General features: G+C 42.5%; 1 protein-coding gene across 1 annotated transcript in view; it reads right to left on the bottom strand.

The window, feature by feature from the left end:
- Positions 1-15,964, bottom strand: part of LOC126284756 (glucose dehydrogenase [FAD, quinone]) — a 481,160-nt gene that overhangs the window by 389,077 nt on the left and 76,119 nt on the right. Inside the window, exon 2 of the mRNA XM_049983901.1 lies at positions 14,473-14,516. The gene's annotated coding sequence lies outside the window, so the exon portion shown is untranslated. The remainder of the gene's footprint in view (positions 1-14,472; positions 14,517-15,964) is intronic.

Raw genomic sequence — 15,964 nt, 5'->3', positions numbered from 1 at the left:
TAAAACATGTCCTACCAACCGATCCCTTCTTCTAGTCAAGTTGTGCCACAAACTTCTCTTCTCCCCAATCTTATTTAATACCTCCTCATTAGTTACGTGATCTATCCACCTTATCTTCAGTATTCTTCTGTAGCACCACATTTCGAAAGCTTCTATTCTCTTCTTGTCCAAACTAGTTATCGTCCATGTTTCACTTCCATACATGGCTACACTCCAAACAAATATTTTCAGAAACGACTTCCTGATACATAAATCTATATTCGATGTTCACAAATTTCTCTTCTTCAGAAACGCTTTCCTTGCCATTGCCAGTCTACATTTTATATCCTCTCTACTTCGACCATCAACAGTTATTTTACTTCCTAAATAGCAAAACTCCTTTACTACTTTAAGTGTCTCATTTCCTAATCTAATTCCCTCAGCATCACCCGATTTAATTTGACTACATTCCATTATCCTCGTTTTGCTTTTATTAATGTTCATCTTATATCCTCCTTTCAAGACACTGTCCATTCCGTTCAACTGCTCTTCGAAGTCCTTTGATGTCACTAACAGAATTACAATGTCATCGGCGAACCTCAAAGTTTTTACTTCGTCTCCATGAATTTTAATACCTACTCCAAATTTTTCTTTTGTTTCCTTTACTGCTTGCTCAATATACAGATTGAATAACATCGGGGAGAGGCTACAACCCTGTCTCACTCCTTTCCCAACCACTGCTTCCCTTTCATGCCCCTCGACCCTTATGACTGCCATCTGGTTTCTGTACAAATTATAAATAGCCTTTCGCTCCCTGTATTTTACCCCTGCCACCTTTAGAATTTGAAAAAGAGTATTCCAGTCAACATGGTCAAAAGCTTTCTCTAAGTCTACAAATGCTAGAAACGTAGGTTTGCCTTTTCTTAATCTTTCTTCTAAGATAAGTCGTAAGGTCAGTATTGCCTCATGTGTTCCAACATTTCGACGGAATCCAAACTGATCCTCCCCGAGGTCTGCATCTACCAGTTTTTCCATTCGTCTGTAAAGAATTCGCGTTAGTATTTTGCAGCCGTGGCTTATTAAACTGATAGTTCAGTAATTTTCACATCTGTCAGCACCTGCTTTCTTTGGGATTGGAATTATTATATTCTTCTTGAAGTCTGAGGGTATTTCGCCTGTCTCATACATCTTGCTCACCAGCTGGTAGAGTTTTGTCAGGACTGGTTGTCCCAAGGCCGTCAGTAGTTCTAATGGAATGTTGTCTACTCCGGGGGCCTTGTTTCGACTCAGGTCTTTCAGTGCTCTGTCAAACTCTTCACGCAGTATCGTATCTCCCATTTCGTCTTCAGCTACATCCTCTTCCATATCCATAATATTGTCCTCAAGTACATCGCCCTTGTATAAACCTTCTATATACTCCTTCCACCTTTCTGCCTTCCCTTCTTTGCTTAGAACTGGGCTGCAATCTGAGCTCTTGATATTCATACACGTGGTTCTCTTCTCTCCAAAGGTCTCTTTAATTTTCCTGTAGGCAGTATCTATCTTACCCCTAGTGAGATAAGCTTCTACATCCTTACATTTGTCCTCTAGCCATCCCTGTTTAGCCATTTTGCACTTCCTGTCGATCTCATTTTTGAGACGTTTGTATTCCTTTTTGCCTGCTTCATTTACTGCATTTTTATATTTTCTCCTTTCATCAATTAAATTCAATATTTCTTCTGTTACCCAAGGATTTCTAGCAGCCCTCGTCTTTGTACCTACTTTATCCTCTGCTGCCTTCACTACTACATCCCTCAGAGCTACCCATTCTTCGTCTACTGTATTTATTTCCCCTATTCCTGTCAATTGTTCCCTTATGCTCTCCCTGAAACTCTGTACAACCTCTGGTTCTTTCAGTTTATCCAGGTCCCATCTCCTTAATTTCCCACATTTTTGCAGTTTCTTCAGTTTTAATCTACAGGTCGTAACCAATAGATTGTGGTCAGAGTCCACATCTGCCCCTGGACATGTCTTACAACTTAAAACCTGGTTCCTAAATCTCTGTCTTACCATTATATAATCTATCTGATACCTTTTAGTATCTCCAGGGTTCTTCCACGAATACAACCTTCTTTCATGATTCTTAAACCAAGTGCTATGATTAAGTTGTGCTCTGTGCAAAATTCTACTAGGCGGCTTCCTCTTTCATTTCTTAGCCCCAATCCATATTCACCTACTATGTTTCCTTCTCTCCCTTTTCCTACACTCAAATTCCAGTCACCCATTACTATTAAATTTTTTTCTCCCTTCACTATCTGAATAATTTCTTTTATTTCATCGTACATTTCTTCAATTTCTTCATCATCTGCAGAGCTAGTTGGCATATAAACTTGTACTACTGTAGTAGGTGTGGGCTTCGTATCTATCTTGGCCACAATAATGCGTTCACTATGCTGTTTGTAGTAGCTTACCCGCATTCCTATTTTCCTATTCATTATTAAACCTACTCCTGCATTACCCCTATTTTATTTTGTGTTTATAACCCTGTAGTCACCTGACCAGAAGTCTTGTTCCTCCTGCCACCGAACTTCACTAATTCCCACTATATCTAACTTTAACCTATCCATTTCCCTTTTTAAATTTTCTAACCTACCTGCCCGATTAAGAGATCTGACATTCCACGCTCCGATCCGTAGAACGCCAGTTTTCTTTCTCCTGATAACGACATCCTCCTGAATAGTCCCCGCCCGGAGATCCGAATGGGGGACTAGAACTTAGAGCTACTTAAACCTAACTAACCTAAGGACATCACACACAACCATGCACGAGGCAGGATTCGAACCTGCGACCGTAGCGGACACGCGGTTCCGGACTGAAGCGCCTAGAACCGCTCGGCCATCGCGGCCGGCCAGATAGCTTATCCAAATGTTAGTTTTTACATGTAACGATCTGTTGAGAGCTTTAATGACAATGAAACTGACACACACACACACACACACACACACACACACACACACACACACACACACACACACACAGCCTTATAGAGGTTAGATTTTGCTGCTGCTGCTGCACATTTGTTGCATAGATTCCTTTCACTTATCGGCTTGTTTATCGAGTCCAGCTTTACAGACGAACGTCGGCAATGTTGGCTGTAGCTACTTACAAATTTGTTGCATATATGTTACAGCGTCCAGTGCAACACAGGCCCGACCGCATGTTATGTGTTGCCAAATACAATAATGTCATACAGCTAAAAACGGGGATTTTTAAATCCCGAAACCGGTTGTAGTTTGAATAAATAATAGTACAACAGAAGTGGATCTCTCTAAATTAATTAACATGCCTCCCAGTTGTAAATCTTTTGCTAGAGGCTGGACTACACGGCATTAACGTGGTAGCTCCTGTGCGGTTACTGATTTTTTTGTCCGTCGTGCTTACATTGTTTATGTCTACACACAACACCGGACAGAATGCCAGGAACAGACATCTCGCGAGACAAGCAGAACAATTGGGACGCTCAGCGTTTCACTATGTCCACTAATTTGCACACAAAGGGAAGCACCCGACCAAGACCGAAATTGTGACTTGAGAAAGACTCCTTGAGCAAAATACGAGAAGAGAGATTCGCGAAACGGAAGTTATGGATCTTCTAACCATGCCAAGCTGGAGAGACGAACACTATATAATTTTACACACTTCAAATGAGTTAACCATACCAAAGGTACCACATCGCTTAAGTAAATCTTGAAAACACTATCATTTTATCATTCAATTGCATCGCTAACTGTTTGGAGCCTGATAGGTTTTGTATCAGTAAAATTTCTGTTCTCCTGTGTTGTGAACAGAAATACTATGAGATAAAAAATGCTTCGTCTCCTGATTCTTCAGCTAACACTGGCCTGATTCAGTATCAATGTGATTCTATTTTGTATTTTTTTCATCAGTGCATTTGTAAACATTCTCCACTCCTAACCTGAAGAATTACAGCAACCTGTGTCTGGGTGCTATACTTCAAGTAATTTAATCCACTGCCACAGGGCTCAACAGTAATTAACATGGAAAAATTAATGCTCTTGTCTCACTTTGTAAGTAGACATGCCAGGGAGTAGTGTTTGATGTTTATGCACTAGACCCAGGCCCATATCTCCGCGTTTCGGAAGCGCAGCCGCAACATTTCCTGCACACACACACGCACACACTCACTCACTCATTCAATCTCTCTCTCTCTCTCTCTCTCTCTCTCTCTCTCTCTCTCCCTCTCTCTCTATGCCCACCCTCTCTCATGAATCCTCAGACGTATTTTTTCTGGTGTTTCGGGTGTTCGAAATGTAGTTTTCGCAAGGCGTACCTGCAGCAACTCCAAACAAGAACTGCTCATAACATTTCATATACGATGCCCAGCTTCGAGGGAAAGCGTCGGTCTGTTCCTCGTCACAAACAAAATCATTTTCAAATCGAAATTTTTCGTGCCCAGTCAATAGAGTCGTCCCTAATTAGTCTAGTACACTATTCATTTTATCGATAATACGATAGCACGGAGAGTGGTAGCCAGTACTCCAGCAATTACAGAGCAGCGCTTCTGTAGCAGTCAGGCGCTGAAGTACGGGTCGTTCTTCGTGTTTTACTGTTCCCGTTACCAAACATAAATGAAACGAATATCGCACTAGCCTAACTTGCCACCGCTCTGTCGAATGGACACAGAAAATTTCCACTTAAAAAATAATTTTGTTTGTAACGAGAAACAAACTGATGTTGTCCATCGACGCTGAGCGTCGCATGAAATACCTGATGAACAATGTCCGTTTGGGCTGACTCCAGCCATACGTTGCAAAAATGAAGCTGAAAACGTCTACCGAAACACCAGAGACAATGTGCCTAACGTCTCTTAGGACAGACACCATATATATAACACGACGGATATGATAGTTCACGTCATGGCTCCATGTATTTCAATGCCTCGTCATTAACAACACTGGTCCTTATACTCTAGTGCGATGATATGCAGACGTGCGAGACTGGCTTCCTTTCGACACCTTCATCTAGAAGAACTAGTTCCTTCAGAGACTGGCTGTCTCGTCACAGAATGTGTGTCTAATTGTGGGACCACTTTACTTCAGAAAACTAGAAGTTTGCAAAAATCATAAAAGGCAATTATTTATGGAAGAGACACAGAAAACCATAATTCCAGGTAAAAAGAAATTATTTATGTCACTGAGCTGTCTCTTACACTGCAATACGTTGTTTTTCTTCTCGGGTCCCCCCTTCAATAAATGATCGCTTTGTGCATTAAAGATATGCAGCCGCCAGGGGCCACCAAACCATGGTAAAGCCATATAGTGCTAGTTTTGTTCGTTCAGAAGGAACCACTAAACTTGTACGACTAGCATCATATTTCCACTTTGGCAATATGTCGAAATATATCTCATTTTCCCTGACGATTATGTGGTGTCTAGGTATGCGATAGTGAAGCTGTTCAGATGAACGGACTTTCTTTAATCGTAAGTAATGGTGCTTCTTTAAGAAAAGTATGAGGCTGCAATTTTTTGTGCACCTTGTGTAGTCTAGATGCAAGTGGTGAATGCCGCCAGAGTGTTATATTTGTGTAGCAGGTAATAGAAAAAGGAACAGGCATAAAGCCTTAACATCTTGAACATCGCTATGGTAACTGAAAACTTAACGTCGTCATCAGTCGGACGCCGTGTAGAGTTTTAAGTGGCCACTATCCACGAGCCTTCTTCGTCTTTTAATGAGACTAAGTTCTGTAACTGACCTGTTTCAAGGCATCTACTGATTCTTGTCTGGAGAACATATTTCAAACGGTCTTGTTCGCCAAGATAGTATTCACCGTTCACAACGGGAGAGTAAACATCTGGGACTTAAGACACATTTCCTCGTTATCCACAGATACACCTATAATAAGCATGGCGTACTCATTTCATACACAGATAGTATAATTTCGATTTGTAGAAATATTCTGATGGTTATTTATTTTGTTGTCTTACCCAGGTTAAACAGTTACGTAAGCAAACTTATTGTCAGTTTTCTTCATAACTTTCCTCCATTACGAGAACTACTACTTACAGTTTTACAAAAACGATGGAAGAAGAACATCTTTATACAGTTTTTGTACTGTTACCCAAAATATTTTAATTTTCAAATTATAGGTTTTTGCATACCTTAAAGCCTATTGTTTAAAAAAAGGTCACTGTGATCCATTATATTTCCTCAACTTCCAATATTTCTGCCTTATATCTTTCGCCCATTTTTAGAGTGAGCCGACGGACTGAAACTCCAGTGCTCGTTTCACCGTTCAATCCTTAGACACACAAACGACAGAGACACTGATCATCAGCAACAGTATCCTATGCATAAACTGAATCTGTGACTGCGCGGTCGATCCACGCTACGATATCGATATATTGTTAGCAGCACAGTTACGACGTCATTGCGAGGTTATTAAAGAAAGCGCTGCATTGCATGATTTGTCCAGGTTGAAACTGTTGTACCTGTTTATTAAACTCTTCCTCAAATGAATTGCAACTCTTTGTCGCCGTTCAGTGTCTCTGGTGTTTGTGTATCTATGGTGCAAAACGATCGAAGTTGTAGAAGGTCTCGAAAGCTTCCTGAGGTGAAGAAACTCGCTCTCCCCTCACGTTGTGTTTGACATAAGGAAACAAAAACAAATCGTTACGTGGCAAAGTAAATACGGACAATGACACATTCATACATGGTTTTCCTACGTCAAATGATCTATTATTTAACGTGCTGGCGTCAGCTGGCAGTGCCCTACTCAAGAATGATGCGACGTATTAGGCTGCTTTTCATCATTATATCGGTACTGCAAGTGGCAAACGAATTGTTGTATACTATTCAGCATTGTTTTGGTTGCTTTAAAGCAATGTCCAGGACATGTCGAGTGTAAAGAAAGAAACAAGCGATCATTTTCTTGGAATTTATTCGCAAACGTACAATTTGTTGGTTTAAGTTCACCTTGGAAATCGAAACAATTGATTCTTGCTTTGTCGTACGAGCTTTTTTACTCACACTGCCACTTTACTCACAGTGCCACGTCAGACACTCACATCCTTTGAATACTCTTCGACGTATGATGGGAAAAAAGGTACTGTATGTTTGAAACCCTGGTCTAATGTAAGACAGGAAATAAATATATTCAAGTATCGTCTCCTGGTATGATTTCGCATTTAATCGGTAATTTTTTAGTATTATTAGCATATTATTGCTGACTGGAACAAATGGAGAAAGACTCATTAACCTGAGATTTGCAGACGATATAGTACTCTTATCCAATAATACGATAAAACTTGCAATCCTGTAAAACATAAATCTGTCTCAAATAAATATTACGTACAAGAAATTGGGAAACCTCAAACAGATAACATTGAACAAGGAGACTTGCCAAGCTTGGTCAGAGGGCCTATAGAAGAGACGCAGCCGTTTTTACATCTAATATGTGAACAAACATTTAAAAAATTGTTTTCGAAATGTGGCTTCTTCCCGTGCTAATACACTGATGCGCCAAAGAAACTGGTAAAGGCATGCGTTTTCAAATACAGAGATATGTAAACAGGCAGAATACGGCCCTGCGGCGCAGTTTATACATCGGTTACTGCTGCTTGAATGGCAGGTTATGAAGATTTGAATGTGGAGTTATAGTCGGCGCACGAGCTGTGGACACAGCTTTTCTAGCGCTTAAGTGGTGATTTTCCCGTGCAATCATTTCACTAGTGTACCGTGAATATCAGGAATCTGTTAAAACATCAAATCTCCGACGTCGCTACGGCCGGAAAAAAGATCCTGCAAGAACGGGACCAACGGCGACTGAAGAGAAGCGTTCAATGTGTCAGAAGCGCAGCCCTTCCTCAAATTACTGCAGATTTCAGTTCTGGGCCATCAACAAGTTCCAGAGTGCGAACCATTCAACGGTAGATCATCGAAATGGGCTTTCTGACCCGAAGGCCCACTCGTGTAACCTTGATGACTGCACGACACAAAGCTTTACGCTTCGCCTGGGCCTCTCAACTCCGACGTTGGACTGCTGATGACTGGAAACATGTTGACTTGTCGGATGAGTCTGTTGTCAAATTATATCGAGCGGATGGGCGTGTATGGGTATGGAGTCAACCTCATGAATCCGTGGATCTTGAACGGTGCGGGAGTGTGCACTTGGAGTAATATAAGACCCCGGATACGTCTAGACACGTACGTAAGCATCCTGTCTGATCTCCTGCATCCATTCGTGTCCCTTGTGCATTCCGACGCCTTGGGCAATTCCAGCGCTAGAATGCGACACCCCACACGTCCAGAATTTCTACAGAGTGGCTCCAGGAACATTCTTCTGAGTTTAAGCACTTCCGCTGCCCACCATACTCCCTAGACATGAACATTATTGAGAATTCCTGCCACGTGCTGTTCGGAAGAGATCTCCCCCCCCCCCCCCCCCCCCCGCACTCTTATGGATTGATGAACAGAGCTGCAGGATTCATGGTGTCAATTCTCTCCTGCACTACTTCAGACGTTAGTCGAGTCCATATCATGTCGCGTTGCGGCACTTCTGCGTGCTTGCAGGGCCCCTACACGATGTTAGACAAGTGTACCGGTTTCTTCGGCTCTTCGGTGTATCTGCTCGTGAAGCCTGGATTTTAAAAGGAAGACTTCGAACACCTCAGAAAGCTATAGCTGCACACCCGCTGAGTTAGAGAACGGAATAAAGCTGCAGTCTTCAACTGGCAGACGACCGAGAGAGAGAGAGAGATTCGGACACTTTTTGGAACAATAGCCGATTTTAGTTTAACTTCACGAAATCCGTCGCTGAAGGAAGCATGCCTAACAGGTCATTATGCAAACCAAATATAAAGTCTTTTCTCAATGTGATTTGGGTTGGGTTGTTTGGGGGAAGAGACTAAACTGCGAGGTCATCGGTCTCATGGAATCAGGGAAGGACGGGGAAGGGAGTCGGCCGGCCCTTTCAAAGTAACCATCCCGGCATTTGCCTGGAGCGATTTAGGGAAATCACGGAAAACCTAAATCAAGATGACTGGACGCGGGATTGAACCGTCGTCCTGCCGAATGCGAGTCCAGTCTGTTAACCACTGCGCCACCTCGCTCGGCCTCAAGGTGATTGTTACCAAAAGATGAGTGAAGCGATTCGAGGCGCTGTTGTTGTGTTAGGCCCCTTGAAAAATAGTGAAAATCGGACAACTTTTGAGCTGCCATTCTTTTAAGAATGATGACAATTTTAAAACAATAATAATGTCAAAACTCAGTACCACTGTATAGCGCTCATTTGCAAAACCTTAAGAACGGGAAACTGCTCGGGATTCTTTTGAGGATACCCTTGCATACTAGCGCTACTCTGTGTTAATCACGCTATCTGTGGCAATCAGTCTATTTTTAGGCGGCCGCCAACAGAATCAAAGCGTGCCCCCTGCGACCGCTCTGCCGAGTAATCGCCGCTCAGCGGGAAAACAATTATCCTTCAGTCAAGGGACGCAGGCGACAATGGACCATTTTCCAGCCCAGCGGTCGCAACAGGCGCCCGGCGGCTAATGGCAGGGGCTGCTCCCGTCGCTTGGCCGACCGACCGTGCAGCAGGAGCCAGCCAGCTCCACAGGGGATCCACTGACGATCTACACGAGCTCCGAGCTCTTACAAATCCATATGATGACTCTACGAGGGTTCTCTCTAATCACACACACAATTTCGGTACTGTAGCAAGTCTCGGTGGTAATTAGGGCATTTCGGTCATAACATATTTGTGTTAGGCAGCAAATAATGCGTCATTTTAATAGTCATTCTTTATATAGAGCAGTTATGCGGACACATTAATATGGATTGTGCCGACGCTTCACCTTTGTAACAGACCGAACTTCGCTGGGGTTGGTGCCAGTGAGGTGCCTATCGAGAAATGGCAGCCAATTGTTCCTCAAGAACCGAAAAGTGTTAGCAGGGGAAGGCCGTAGCAGTGGTGGTGGCGGGGGGAGGGGGGGTGTTATAGGGAAAGGACATTCGCCTATCCCTTAAATAAATAACGCCACATCATGCCGACTCTGCGCTGACGTGGGCGTAAGGCACACGAAAGAGCAGTTTAGGATCGTAAGTAGTCGACGATGTAGGACACTGTCAGGAACATGGACATGAGATTAACCTTGAAGCGAATTGTTACAAATTCTGAACCTAGATTGGTTCGACAATCGTCACTGTGATGTTCATCTTCCTTACTTTAATTTTTCAAACACAATATAAATTCCACGCCCCGATTATTTCGAGTGCCGTCAGTGGATCTACATCTGCATCTACATTTATACTCCGCAAGCCACCCAACGGTGTGTGGCGGAGGGCACTTTACGTGCCACTGTCATTACCTCCCTTTCCTGTTCCACTCGCGTATGGTTCGCGGGAAGAACGACTGCCGGAAAGCCTCCGTGCGCGCTCAATCTCTCTAATTTTACATTCGTTAATTTTACATTCGTGATCTCCTCGGGATGTATAAGTAGGGGGAAGCAATATATTCGATACCTCATCCAGAATCGCACACTCTCGAAACCTGGACAGCAAGCCACACCGCGATGCACAGCGCCTCTCTTGCAGAGTCTGCCACTTGAGTTTGCTAAACATCTCCGTAACGCTATCACGCTTACCAAATAACCCTGTAACGAAACACGCCGCTCTTCTTTAGATCTTCTTTATCTCCTCTGTCAACCCGACCTAGTACGGATCCCACACTAATGAGAAATACTCAAGTATCAAGTGTTTATAACAGATTTCGTTATTGTGGTCTTCATTCCGAAGGTCTGTTCACTTCAGATATTTCTGGAAACGTTTACAGTATGACATTCTTTCTTCATCTCGATAAACTATAAGAAAGTCCTCAATAAATGATATATAGTCTTTTGTCATTAGTGTATTGATTACAGATACGTCGGTATAACTTTCCTTTTTCAAATGTAGCCTTTCATATCCTAGATCCCATGAGACAAATTCAACCACGTGTTTACTCTCCGAGATCTGAGGTAGACTCTAAGCAATTACGATATTTAGAAATTAGGATATCTCTGTTTTGAACACCTATTTCTCTGTAATCGGAAAATTCGCGACAAGCATATTCAAGAGCATGAATAAATATTCAGTCATTATTTCAGCTGTCGTTTTGAAACACACGAAATTAGCCAACATTATGGTAACACAGTACATAATAGAGTAAAAATAAAGTAAGTAAGTTTTTGTTATTGTGGTTTAGGGTTGAAAGCGCTACTTCTCGTTGATTATCAAGTTATACAGTATAGTGATTTAGGCGTCCCGAGTTTCATTTGTCGCGTATCGCATATGCTGCTGGAACTGTTACACTATTCTGCAGAATTGTGCCACACTCAACGCTGGGCACAAAGCAGCTTGCTGGTAAAAAATATGTCGGGGGTCTAGGGCCTCCCGTCGGGTAGACCGTTCGCCGAGTGCAAGTTTTTCGGTTTGACGCCACTTCGGCGACTTGCGCGTCGATGGGGATGAGATGATGATGATTAGGACAACACAACACCCAGTCTCTGAGCGGAGAAAATCTACGACCCAGTCGGCAATCGAACCCGGGCCCTTAGAATTGACATTGTCGCGCCGACCAGTTTTTTTTTCCATTTTGTTCGATATAGTTCGTTGTGTTTTGGTCTGCGCGGGCGTCACAAGACATCCATTCAAGTTAATCGTTGATTCCTTGACTCATTATTTTTATTACAGAGAGCACGCAGCCTTCTGACCGAACACGCTGAGCTACCGTGCCGGCATCCAATCAGCTGCCGGGGACGGACAGCTTGCTGTTGAATTTAATGAGTTTCACTCCTTAACTCAGTTTGTTCCCTTTGTAACTATCTAAGAAAACTGAAATTTACACACATCACAAGTTGAAAACCGTGATTCATACATAATCCGATTACTTATTATTATTATTACACCCAAATGCTAATCGAACATCGGCTAACATGTATTTGTCAACTATGCCATTTGCATGAGGATCCTTCAAGCAGAGTGAACATTGTGATTTTTTTGGTTTCCTTTCCTCCACTTTCAGAATATGCGGAATAAATTCTCAGAATTTTGCAGACTAATACACTGGTGCTCACTGGGGCACATATATGAGCCGTACTGTTTGTTACTTCATCTTTGATCGTTGCTCATGGTAGTGACATATATAAAATCCTGACCCAATTCTGCACCGGTATTCGAACCCGTTACCTCTGCTTTCAGACGCAGTGAAGCTATCCAGAGGCCACAGCCGATTGAGGTGGACAATGGACTCGCATTGGGGAGGAAGACCCCAAAACAGCGTCCGGCTGTACAGATATAGGTTTTCCGTGATCTCTTTAAACCATTCTAGGTAAATGCCGGGATGGGTCCTTTTAAAGCACACGACCGATTTCCTGCCTCATGTTTTCATTATACGAGCTGTTTTCTATTTTATTACTTCGTCCCGTATTTCATACACATAGGACACATGGCAACCGCCTCAGTTTCTAACACACGTACTTCCAAACAAATTATAGCTGAAATTGCATAAGCGCATTTGCAGCCAGAGTGGAATCTCCTCGCTAGCCTGTTCTCTGATGGTCATCGATTCATACAACAGTTGTCTGGCTAAGGATTAAATACATTCAGAACATCTGAGAATGGTCTACGGACGAAACCCGGCAGTAGTGAGATATTTATGAAAATGAAGCTGTAATTTACTCGAATTTGCGTTTATTCCCTCGACCTTAGGCGTAACGAAAGAATAACTGACAGTAGTAAGAACATTACGAGTGTGCTCATAGCTCCGAGCGCTGTCCAAAGCAACTACGCTAGAGTTACATCTGCAACGGGGCTGTTCTAATTCTCAGTCGAGTAGCAGGTTGCATGAACCTCATTTCGAGCCGTACATCAAGCAAAAACCTGTAGACTCGGCGACGGTCCGAAAACAGTCGAATTAGACCAAGGTTGCTGTTTACGCAACTGAGGACCTGCCTTTCGCATACCCACGCAAAAAACAAGCGGTGCCGAATGAACTGTGACCGCAGGGAACTGTCGGCGGCTACACTCGGTAACTTTTCTAAGCTGTTACGATTGTAGAATAAAGATGCCTAAGATGAGACAAATTTTTTAAACTGATGTTAAAAACCTAAAATTAAATGCAATTTTTAATCATGGTAATAATATCTTCCATTATTTAATTTTACCAGGTATTTATCATATTTGCAATAATAAATAACGTTTCAGCACAATTATTAAATCTTCGCGAACAGAGAATTTCACAGAAATGAGGTAAGGGGTTCCTAATATGATATATTAAACATATTTTTTGTTAATAATATTACGTATGATCATACACTTTTCCCTTCATTGATTTCTCTTATTCTTCACTTATTTCATACCATTTGAGTTTATTTTCAGAACATTGTCGGCAAACATAACTGTCTTCTTTGACAACACAATCTTCATGGTCCCAACGATAACATTTCGGGCACTTCGCCCATTTTCCTCCGTGTTTGTCGTCAGAAAGCCGTCCTCTACAGAACAGGCACTGCTCGTCACCGCTGTCTGAATCACGAGTCCAAGCAAGATAGGCTTCGGATGCAGAGTCACTAGACGATTTTCTGCTTCACGTTTGGAAGATTTTTCACTCTCTTTCTGAATAACTTTGCCCTGATTTATTCTTAGCTTCGGTTGCTGATTTCTTCTGTTTCGATTCCTGCAAAGGTTTCACATAGGGAAATGTTCTTCAATAGTTCTTCAATAATGACTTACTTAAAAAAAATTGCACCCGCTATTGCGCCTCCTTAGCGACTGAATTTCCGAAAATGCTAAAACATTATTTTTTTATTTTTGACTGAAAAACCAAATACCAAGTTTTGTGGTTCTAGCTTCAAAATAGCGACATATTTTCAAAAAAGATCTTTCATTCCCTATTTCACCCCCTACATGTTGCGCGATGGTGAGTCAGTCAGTTATGATACAGAGGTAATGGTAATGTAAGAAAAATGATACAAGGCCAGAGCCCAATTTGTTACAATATCTAATCATCGAAAACATTTGCTTCTCCCTCAGTTTAAACGCTACTCTTAGATTCAGGACATGCTGTTTTCTGTTCTACTATGAAGACATGCAGAATACTTGGCGTTCATAATCGTGTAGTCTGTGAAGACTTTCTACGTCGTCCATGTTTTTGCTGATACTCACCTCTAGACCAGTATTCAGCAGCATCGTCATAGACAGCCGCTTCAGTCATCGCATTGTACTCTGTCCACGTAATCAGCCGTACCACGCCTCTGTACCTTGACGTCACATTCTACGCTACTTTTACCGTGCGCGTTGGTCTATAGAGAAAGGTAGTCCTCGTGTCGATCTCGGTAACTGTTCTTTACCACAGAAAGGTGGCTTTGCGCTGCACTTTGATCTCATTCATCGCGCTGTCAGCACTATACGCACACATACGTAAGCAGGACCGCAGAAGTAATAAAACCGCACACTTACCTTAGCGATGCGGGAAGGTCGCTCGTCGACCCTTTGTTTTCTGCCTGCAAAATACAAACAACATTTACACATTAGCAGAGAAATAAAACGTAATAAATCAAAGACCAGTTAACTCAAGTACATCATAAACTTAATAACGCGAACAACCAAGTAGCTAGAACGAGAAAAAAGTAATTGTTTCTGCAGCAATTACAATTGCAAGCAGTTTCACTGGACAGTAAAAAATGTACATAATTGAGTTAGTATCATCGCTGGTTAGGACATTGGACTTGTGAGGGTACGAGGTGGATTTCAAATACCTGTTACACCTCCTGCCTTACAGGTGTCCTTCATTTACTTCGGGCGAACACTGGAATCTACATCTACATCTACATCCATACTCCGCAAGCCACCTGACGGTGTGTGGCGGAGGGTACCTTGAGTACCTCTATCGGTTTTCCCTTCTGTTCCAGTCTCGTATTGTTCGTGGAAAGAAGGATTGTCGGTATGCCTCTGTGAGGGCTCTAATCTCTCTGATTTTATCCTCATGGTCTCTTCGCGAGATATACGTAGGACGGCGTAATATAGTGCTTGACTGCTCGGTGAAGGTATGTTCTCGAAACTTCAACAAAAGCCCGTACCGAGCTACTGAGCGTCTCTCCTGCAGAGTCTTCCACTGGAGTTTATCTATCATCTCCGTAACGCTTTCGCGATTACTAAATGATCCTGTAACGAAGCGCGCTGCTCTCCGTAGGATCTTCTCTATCTCTTCTATCAACCCTATCTGGTACGGATCCCACACTGCTAAGCAGTATTCAAGCAGTGGACGAACAAGAGTACTGTAACCTACTTCACTGCGATTACTTGTTCTGCGTATCTTCGTTTAATCCGTACTTGGGCCCACATCTGACGACTACGCTGTCGATGTAATTTTTAACTCTGGCTTGTCTTTAAAGCAATGCAGACTTCCTAGTCAATTATTTTCTCGATCATCTTGCAACCTTGCTTTGACAAGACTCTTATTCTTTAGGCCGTAAAACTACGACGTGTAGAAAACTTACAGAAAAGTTGGTTCAGATGACGCTGTTATTTGCCGGATAACGCTTACAGATTTCATTTCAGGCTTTCCTTTATGCTCACTTGACAATTAGTGCGCTGGCATATAAAGTGAACGCTAGCATAGGTCGTTTTATTGAGCGATGGCCGAATTCATGGTCCATCATTGTCCAAATGAATCTTGGAATTTGTCTCCGCCGATTGTATCATGAATGTTCAAGGTTTCTGTTCCCTAATACCTGTACACGTCGCGAAAGGGGAATTGGTGTTCTCTGCTGTTCAGAGCTTATCAACTATTGTTGTTGTTGTTGTCTTCAGTCCTGAGACTGGTATGATGCAGCTCTCCATGCTACTCTATCCTGTGCAAGCCGCTTCCTCTCCCAGTACCTACTGCAACCTACATCCTTCTGAACCTGCTTAGTGTATTCATCTCTTGGTCTCCCTCTACGATTTTTAC

Source organism: Schistocerca gregaria, chromosome 8 (genome assembly GCF_023897955.1).
Source record: "Schistocerca gregaria isolate iqSchGreg1 chromosome 8, iqSchGreg1.2, whole genome shotgun sequence".
In the NCBI taxonomy this organism is placed as follows: domain Eukaryota; kingdom Metazoa; phylum Arthropoda; class Insecta; order Orthoptera; family Acrididae; genus Schistocerca; species Schistocerca gregaria.
This window is presented reverse-complemented; position numbering and strand designations above follow the sequence as displayed.